Genomic DNA, 10,385 nt, shown 5'->3' with positions numbered 1-10,385 from the left:
TTATTACCATTCTTTTTTTGAGAAACAGAGTCATCGCTTAGTTACTAGTTAAACATATTGCTATCTGCGTATTTTCATATTGCTCTCCATCGTATATCATTGTTCTAAGATTTGTATTTGGATTTGGACTTTGCATGTAGTATGAAATACCTTTTTGCATTCCTTATCACATATAATTTCGAGAATATGCTATATGTGATTACTTATATGTTTAGATGTTCTAAAAAATATTATTATATGTATATGTTCTATATGTATTGTTTTGTACTCCGATACCCAACAACATTGTCATTCTTACATATAAAGGTACTAATGATATATTCTTATGCTCCATTTAATTTCAACTGTATTTTGGGTTAATCTTGACCAAGTCTCTAACTTTTAATCCTGACCCTTTAAAATCAATATTTTCTTCTAGAAGCATCAGTTATTGGAAGCAGTTCCACCCTCTCTCTGCAGTTTAGCATCACCCCTTTTTCTCCTCCCCACGTCGTATACAACCTATCTGAAAACCTTCCTTGTAACTGCAATATAAACACCATTATCTGAAAAACCAGTGCCAATGCCTCAATCGGGAGTATAGAGGTGGTGGGAGGCGACGGAGAGAGACAATGTAATACCTCGAAATTTTTTGTCCAATAATGTGTTAACACGTGTCATGAGTTTACACGTGGCATTAGATATTAAATAAAGGACTAAAGTTGACAAACCTTGAAAGTATGTAAATTCGAGGGTTATAAATGTCAACAAAGAGTAAATATACTGTATAGTAACTCTAAACGATGCTCGTACCTTCAAACGAATAAATCATGGATCGTACGGAAGCGAAACGCGGAAGAAAGTGAGAGATTACAAGCTGCAGGGGTTAACTGTGTCAACATGTTTAATTATACCTCTGAGTGACCCTTTGACGAACCCGAGGCTTTATAACAGTAAAATACGCTCACTAGAATGTACTATATAAATTTCGCGAAGTTCTGTTTTAAAACGAGAAAGTTATGATCAAATTCGTACGAGAGGGGTTAAAAGCGTCAACAATGAAAGTTAAGGCTTTCCGGATAGTAATTAACTTAACCGGGGACTTGACAGTGCGGGTAAAAGACACGAGGCCCTTAATTGTAATTAACCGAGGGCCAAATCGCAAAGTTACCCCTTCAAACCCGAAAGGTCAGGTTATTAATTACAAAGATTCGGTTAATCATTACAAAAGATTTAAAAATCTTTGAAAACAGGCCTCAGGCGGCCCGCCTGAGTGAAACATATAAGTTGAAGCGGGCCACGAGCCATCTGTGGATACGCGTCTGACATGAAGATCCATGCGGCCCGCGTACAAGCTGCATGAAATCTAATGCGGGCCGCGTGAACCACCCAGATGCAGAAACTTTGGACATACTTGTTGTTTGGAGTTGTGAACGATCAAAAGTGCAATAAATGAAGCATGGGCGCCCTCTACTTGCCTCCTAGCACCAAGGGCCACCTGCTGATCATCCATACTCCCTTGTAGGTTGAGTTGTAGTGATCTTGTGCTTGGAAATTCACTATAAAAGGCACTACATTGCACACTAATGAATCACACCTCAAACCTGCATTCTAACTCACTTCTGGAGCTCCAAAGCTTTCCTCTATCATTCTAAGTCGTGCACTAAGCTTCTGTAAGTTGCCTAACCCTTTGTGGTTTCATTTTTCAATAGTTTTAGCCTAAAAGTCAATCCGTCGTAATTAACGATTGACTTTGCGATAAATCACGAATGGTCCAGTGGTTTGTCGAATCAAAGATGTATGATGGTAATCATGTGGGCATTAAACCCCTAAAAGGGCACCCTCTGATTCCCACTCTAACTAGATCAAATGTCGAGTCAAACGTGCTTAGAAAAAGTCAACAGAAATGTCATTTTGCGAATTCTTGCATAATCTGTAATGTAGATGATATGTAACCTGTTTGAACACTCATAAAACATGATAATAAGTATATAAACTAGTCTAAGCTTGTTTGATCCGACCATTTATTGTTTTGACCCGGTTCGGAGCCGAAAGTCGCAAAAGTTTGACTTTTGCATTGACTTCAGTTCTGACCCGTTAAAGGTTGAAGTAGATATGCCTTAGGATTCTCTTAGGACCAGGTTACATGATGGTATAAACCTCTGTGACCGGTTCGTTGTTTGTCCAAATCTTTTACACATTTCCGTTAAATGCTTAAAAGTTGACCGTAACGCCCTTTTTAATTTAAAACGAGAATTTCGGACACGTGAAAGGATCATGACCTTGGTTACTGATCTCTAAGCATGTCCCTAAAATTTCACGTCAATCCGAGGTCCAGAATATGAGTTAGGCTAAATAGCGCAAATTGCGAAACTTTAGTAATTAATTAGCGCTATTAGCATAACGCCTATCTAAACCCGGATTTCAACACCAAACCTTTTACTCACTGATGTAAAATAATATTTTGGGATTTTGAAAGATTTTTAATTATTTTTAACCTGCTCATAACCTGCGGTTATGGCAACGGTTCGGTAAATACCGAATATACCCTTTTCGGCCATAACTTGAGTTCTACAAGGTCTTTTGACCCGATTCCAGTTGCCACTGATTTTAAATTATAAATAAAGTATTTTAGACTTTATAAACTGTTCGGAAAACTCAGATTTCCTGTAGAACTCAGAAACCTCTTTTATAATCTTTAAAAAGATCGAAATACCCCTACGGGGCATAATATTAACTTAAACTCGTTACGGGCATGACGAAAGGTATCCTACTGATACCACAACCTCTTTAAAGCATGTTGACTTAGGAAAACAGTGTAGGACCCTTACGGTTACCCGTTGCGCCTTTAGCGCGCACGGTTCGGCTTATGTAACTGGTTTACATAAATTAGCCGAAACGGGTCAAACCATATTGTTTTGACCCCAAAATCCAGAGTATGATTATTACACCCATATAAAACAAGTCTTCAAACTTGTTGGGTCAAAATCACACTCCATTCACGGTTTTCGCCTTTCACGCGATTAAACCGTAACTATCCTTTGAAACTGACCGGTCTAAGCTACGGTAATTATAAAGACCCGTTAGGATTCTAATAGGTTATTTTAAAACCTTCGTTCAAGAATAGGAGACCAGTAAAAGCTATCTGTGATTTATTCAATTAAGGATTATACTTGCAAAGGTAAATACTTTTAACTTATTTTCCGTTATACAGGCTTGGGTTACGGTATCTAAAATACCGCTTGGTCGGGCAATTGACCCCAACTCATTAGTAGTTGGGTATTATCAATGTGACCCGTTTAAAAACTGTTTTGTTGGCTTAAAGCCTTTGGGGGCCTAATGACCATGTCCCGGATATCCTTGGCAGCATTTATGAATGGCCACGACCTCGACATCCCGGTGTAGGCGTACACCCGGCATTATGTCTATAACTATAAAAGTGTAGCCGTTGGTTACCCGCCACGGTTTTATACTATGTGGTGTGTCTATTAAACTTTAACCCGATACGACTTGGGCGACCAAACGCATAGTAACATGTAATTCTTTACAAGATCTAATTATAAATTATCCCAAGTGATAAAAGAGTTTGTGCCTTGTGCATTCAAATCAATTTTAATAAACATTTTACAAAAGTGTCGGTTGAATGTATTTACCAGTGTAAACTGACGTGTTTTCCCAAAAAGATTAAATGCAGGTACTAAACGTAATCGGCTGGCTATAGCTCCTTAGCATCTTAAAGAGTCTCGCAAGCTTTTGATGCCTTGTTTGTTGAACAATACTTTTTATTATTTTGATCCCCTGTGGATACCATTCGACTATTTGTGATACAATCGATATTACAATCAATGGTTGAATTATAATTACCTTTATGCTTCCGCTGTGCATTCATATATTGTGTGGTTTGACTATAATGTTGCCAATTATGTCACGATAATCCCCCACCGGGCCCACCGGTGAGACACGTGGAAATCGGGGTGTGACAGGTTGGTATCAGAGCTAACATTGAGTGAATTAAACACTATCCTAATGTGTTTAATCTCAATAGCACAATTGCACATACTTGAGTCTAGACAAGAACATAGGACAAATTCGAATTGTTATTCCAAGTTTGTCTTTTATTGTTTATTGTTATTTAAAGTTTTGAAAGCAGGAAAATATGCCACCTGCAATCAGACGAGGAAGAGGAGGAAGAGGCAGAGGAACGATCATTACTCACAATGATCACGAAGCTGGACCTTCGAACACGCGAGCTCCTTCCAGTACAAGGAGTGAAGAACCACAGAGACGAAGAAACCTTTTTGAACCTGCGAGACATTCTACCTCGCATAGCTCAACACCCTCGTACCGTCATTCGTTTGGACCAGATTCGGAAAATAATCCCAATAACCCTCAACCATCCTTTTTACCTCTACAGCGATCTGCTTCGCACCGATCTTATGGCGATCCTTCACCTTTCTTCATAGGACAGCTTAATCCGGCGGATTATGTCCAAGAGCCAATAGGGTATAACCCTCTAGGACCAGAGGATCACTTTTCTGAAGATAATGCAGTGGATATGGACGAGGATACAGACCCCGTCGAGCCTGCAAGGGGAACTCCCAATCATCCAATCGAGATCTCGGATGGGTCATCCTTCCATGGAACACCCTATCAAGGTCCCGACAGCTACCAGGCGAGGTTTGACCAATATAATTGGTATTTTACACCTTCACATAATTACTTGCCCCATGAACAACAACAACAGGATCCTTCTGAGGATTCGCGGTTCGTGGCTGTTACACCACCACCACCGCCACCGGTTCAACCAGTAATTCCAGATCCGCCAAGGCGTAGAAGATCAGGAGCACGGATGTCTACCCGAGGAGGGGAATTTCATTTCAGCACCCCTCGCCACTCGAGTGCTAGTCACTTTCCGTCAGTACCTGAAGAAGAACCACAATTAGGGGAACCTTCTGGTCACCCTGCAGAGGTGAATTCTGCACCAGTTGCACCACCTCCGCCACCATTCGGATATGACAATCCGATACCAACGTACGGCGCTTCCACGGCGTACAATCCGTTTGAGCAGCCAACTCATACGCACTACAACTATAACTATGATGCCGATCCATATGTAATAGCGGCTAATTATAATGCCCTCCATGGAACCTCTTGGAGAGCCGATTACTCAGCTCATGGGTATCCAATACCCTCTAGACCTCCGGTTCCGCAACCGTCGCAGCAGCCACGTTTTTCTCCACCGGAGCAAGAAGAAATACTCCACTGTTTAAACCGTGTGGAAAGAGACTTCGAACAAGAACGCAAGAGTAATCGTGGATTTCTCAAGGGTCTAGCAAACCTACTGAAGGGAAGGAAGAAACGAGACCATTAGTCTCCTTATGTAATGTTGTATTTGCAATTTAGTCCCTGCGTGGACATTTATCGTATTTCAGTCCCTACGTGGACTTATCTTCATAGTCCCTGTGCGGACATCTATCTTGTGTTGGTCCCTGCGTGGACTTGTTTTTCTATAAACCTTTGCGTAGGTACTTATTTAATTATAAAGTCCCGTTAGGGCAGCGTGTGATCGTATTTGAAGTTTATGGAATGTTGTGTTATAAATTTCATTTTAGTTATTACTATATATGAAATAAATCAAAATCATTCCTTTTAAATTTAAATCTGCCTAAGTAAAGAATCTTAAGGGTGAAACCTAGCCAGGTGTCTTTTTAGACCCGGCCAAGATGGTAAGACCTGATTAAAAGATTCAGGATCCCAGTTAACCTCTGTAATCATGTTAACGTTCATGGCAGATGTGATTCGTTAAAATCGCACACGTCATTCTTATAGTTAGGGCTGGATTTTTATGACCTATGATCCTTACTTGGTATCCTAACAAGTGATCCTTGTTTCTTTGGCAGATAGTGATCCTCAGAGGAGCTCCAAGATCAGGATCATGGATCATCCTAAGGTCCTCATACCACGATTGTTCTCTTTGGATTTAATGTTGTTTTGCAGGAATTACAAGTTGGACCTGGTCTTAGCAACGTAAAGAAGGAATCTGTCACGCTAATTTCGCACATGCATAATCAAAGATGGACGTTATGGATAATATGGAAACTCAGCACAATTCAAGGGAAATTAATTAGGCTAAATTTACTTCTATTTCTAAAGGGGTAACGAGCTAGTAGTTAGGTGATTTGCCTAAAATAAAACCACACACACTTGTATAAATGGCACTCTTGAACATTCGGAAGAGACAACACATTTCTCACACGCTTTAGCATACGATACTATAGTGATCCTTGTACCTAGCTCGTTACCATCCGAAGTTGTAACCATTATTTGTTATATTGAAGTTTGGTGATCGGTAGCTTCCATCACCCGAGGTTTTTTATGCCGGAGATCATTCATTGATCAAGGGCTTTTTCCTCGTATAAATCCTTGTGTCACTTGTGCATTTTACATTTAAGTGATCCTTTACTTTGTTCATCATACCAAGCATCATTCCCCGTTTACATAGAGTTTGGTTGCATTATCCTTGTGTGATTTTTGACCAAAACAGTTTGGCGCCCACCGTGGGGCAATTGGTGCTTCATTCATAAGGAAACTTTTTCTGTTGGTGATCATTCCGGAAGTGTTGCATGGCATCATCGTTGAAGAATACTTCCACAGCGTTGTCTGCAGTCAATTCATCTAATGGCATTCCACCTTTGCCTCCACCACCAGCTGGATCTCAGAAAAATGCTGAGAAGAGACCAACTCCTATCTTCTCTAAACCTTCATCTTCTGCTCTAACTTCTTCTGCTCCCAGTACTAGTGATATATTTACTTTGATTTTGCAGATGAGGGATCGTATGCAGCAGCAGGATGAAACTAATGACAGGATCCTCAAGGAAATCGGAGATCTCAAAAGGCAAAAGAAAACGGCAGAGGATCATTCCCCACTAATGCCCAAATCTTTAAATTTTGATACTCCGATGATTACTTCTCAGCCATCAGAGGCCCCAGACATTCAACATATGGGTGGATTAAGAGGAGTGCATTTCGGCCCAGCAGCAATGACTCAGGCATCAGGATCATATTTCCAACCGGCAGGATCCTACACTCAGCATATGGGATCCTTCATGAACTCAGGATCCTCCTTCGTTCCAGAATCATCCCAGGTTCAAGGATCCTCCTTTGTTCCAGGATCATCCCATATCCAGGGATCCCTTCAGATACCAGGATCCTTGAAGAATTTGCAAACAGGAAGTCCAGATGTCCATCAAGGAGATTATATTCCAATGCAGACCATTGCTTCCACTGGTCCCTCCATCATCCCAGAATCCCAGCAATACGGATTCACATCTAATGTTCCTAACTTGAACCCGATGGGAGGTAACACTTTTAATAATTCTCTTACCACTAACCATGGATTCATGCAGGATACAGGTATCAACCTTGCTATGGCCAGAGAACTACAGAAACTGAAGGATATGACATCAAGTGTACCAGGGGTAGTCAAACCTATCCCGGAGATTGCAGACGGAAGCCATAAGGTATCTCGTTTTGCACCACCAATTTGTGATGCTGAGATACCCAAAAGATTCCATATCCCTACTATGAAGCTGTATGATGGTACGACGGATCCTGAGGAACACATAGCACAATACAGGGAGAGGATGGAGATCAATCCAATTCCAGAAAGGTTAAAGGAAGCATGCCTGTGCAAGGGATTTGGATCCACTCTTACTGGATCAGCTCTTAAATGGCTGCTAAGTCTTCCCCCTTACTCTATTACTTCGTTTGCTAATTTAGTTAACTTATTCAATAATCAATTTTCTTGTAGCAGAAAATTTGAACGATTGACTAGTGATTTATATAGGATAACTCAGGGTCATAATGAATCATTAAGGGATTATATAACCAAATTTAGTAAAGAATCCTTGGACATTCCCAACTTGGATGTGGCCACAGCTGTTGAGGCCTTCAAGATGGGATTGCTTAAAGATTCATTGTTCTATGATGATCTTGTTATGACACCATGCAGGAACCTAGACGAAGTAAGAACTCGGGCACTCAGGTTCATCCGGCTAGAGGATGACAAGAGGATCCAGGAGAGACAAGTAGGATCCTCAAAACAAGAGAAGCAAGGATCCTATTTCAAAAGCAACAAATTCAAATCCTATAACAGAGCTGACAACCAGAATGTGCATTCTGTTGACCAAGAAGAGGATGATGAGGATTATCCTCCGATTTCCGGATACTGTTTTTCCGTTGATAACCATGAACTAATCCTTGCAATGCAGAATTTAGGAGAAAAAGCCAGATGGCCCAGAAAAAATGACAAACCAACCACAGCTAAAGATAAATCAAAGTGGTGTGCATACCACGAGGATTTTGGGCATTTGACAGAGGAATGCATCGCATTAAGAAAAGAAATTGGATATCTGCTGAGCAAGGGGCATTTGAAAGAATTGTTGGGAAGAAAAAAGCAAAGGACTCAGGATCCTGAAAGGATCCCTGAAAAAGCTCCAGCCCCTCCGGCAGATGCACAAGTGATCAACTTTATTTCTGGAGGATCAGACATTTGCGGTACATCCTTCTCAGCAGCTAAAAGGCATGCAAAGGAAGCTAAAATGGATAATGGAGAAAGACCTATTCGAACATCAAGTGTCTCGGAAGGAAAAATCATAACCTTTAATGAGGATGATAGAATTAACATCCAGGATCTTCATCATGATAGTTTAGTTATTACTCTTTTTATTTCTAACCATTTTGTCCGCAGGATCCTTATTGACGGAGGAAGTTCGGTAAACATTATCCAGCTTGATGTTCTGAAGAAAATGGGTATTCCTGAATCAGACATCACACCAAGATCCTCCGTGCTCGTGGGATTTAGTGGCGAAACTAAGAAAACCCTGAGGGACATCAAACTCCCAATTTACGTGGAAGGATTACATAATTATCAGAAATTTTGTGTTATTGACTGTTTGTCTTGTTGTAATGTTATCCTTGGCAGGCCCTGGATACACGATATGAAGGCAGTCCCATCCACCTACCATCAATGTGTGAAGCTCCCTAGCCCTTGGGGAATAATCAAGATTGATAGTGATCAGCAGGAGGCTAAGGATTGTTACACCTCATCAATGAAATCAGCCTCGAAATCAAGGGAGCAATAGCAATTAAAGTATCCTCCAAGGGGTGTCTTGGAGGCAAGAGAGCAGGATGTGGATGAAATCCTCTTGGATCCTGATGATCCTGAATCTAAAATCTACATCGGATCAGGGATCCTTGATAAAATGAAAGAAGACATAGTATCCTTCCTTAAAAGAAGAAAATCTACCTTTGCATGGAAACATGAGGATATGACAGGTATATCTAAGGATATTATCACTCATAAACTTGGCATTGATAGGTCAGTTAAACCAATCCATCAAAAAAGGAGGAAGTTTGCACCAGAAAGAAATGCCATTATCCAGGAAGAGGTAGAAAGATTACTACGAGCAGGTATGATCAGAGAAGTAAAGTATCCAAAATGGCTGGCCAATGTGGTTGTTGTTCAAAAGAAAAATGGAAAAGGGAGGGTATGTGTCGATTTCACTGATTTGAATAAGGCATGTCCCAAGGATCCTTTCCCCTTACCCCACATTGACTCCATGGTGGATACAACGGCGGGTCATGAACTGTTAACCTTTATGGATGCATCATCTGGATTCCAACAAATTCAGATGGAACCATCTGACCAAGAGGATACGGCTTTTATGACCCCAACCGGTTTATATTGTTATATTGCTATGCCTTTTGGATTAAGAAATGCAGGTGCAACATATCAAAGGCTGGTGAATATGATGCTCAAAGATCAAATTGGACAAACTATGGAAGTGTACATAGACGATATGGTGGTGAAATCCAAAAACGCTGAGGATCACCTAAGGGATTTGGAGGAAGCATTTGATATCCTTGATAATTATAACATGAAGCTTAATCCTTCAAAATGTCACTTTGGTGTTAAAGCAGGTAAATTCTTAGGATACATGGTAACCCAGAGGGGCATTGAAGCAAGCCCGGAACAAATCAGAGCATTGGTGAATATCAAATCCCCTGCCAACGCTAAGGATGTGCAAAGGCTAACAGGCAGGATAGCAGCTCTAAACAGATTCATATCCAAATCCTCAGAAAAGTGTAAAGAATTCTATGATATCCTAAGAAAGAATAAGAAATTCGAATGGACTGAAAAGCATGAAAATGCTTTACAAGCCCTAAAAGAATACATGTCCTCAGCCCCAACATTGATGAAACCAAAAAAAGGAGATGTGTTATCCTTATACCTTGCGGTATCCTCAAAAGAAGTAAGTGCAGTCCTTGTTAAGGATCATGAAGGTACACAATATCCTGTCTATTATGTAAGTAAGAGTTTACTTGATGCTGAATCCAGGTATTCA

Source organism: Helianthus annuus, chromosome 9, assembly GCF_002127325.2.
Source record: "Helianthus annuus cultivar XRQ/B chromosome 9, HanXRQr2.0-SUNRISE, whole genome shotgun sequence".
NCBI lineage: Eukaryota > Viridiplantae > Streptophyta > Magnoliopsida > Asterales > Asteraceae > Helianthus > Helianthus annuus.
The sequence above is the reverse complement of the archived record's forward strand: the minus strand, read 5'-3'. Positions refer to the sequence as shown.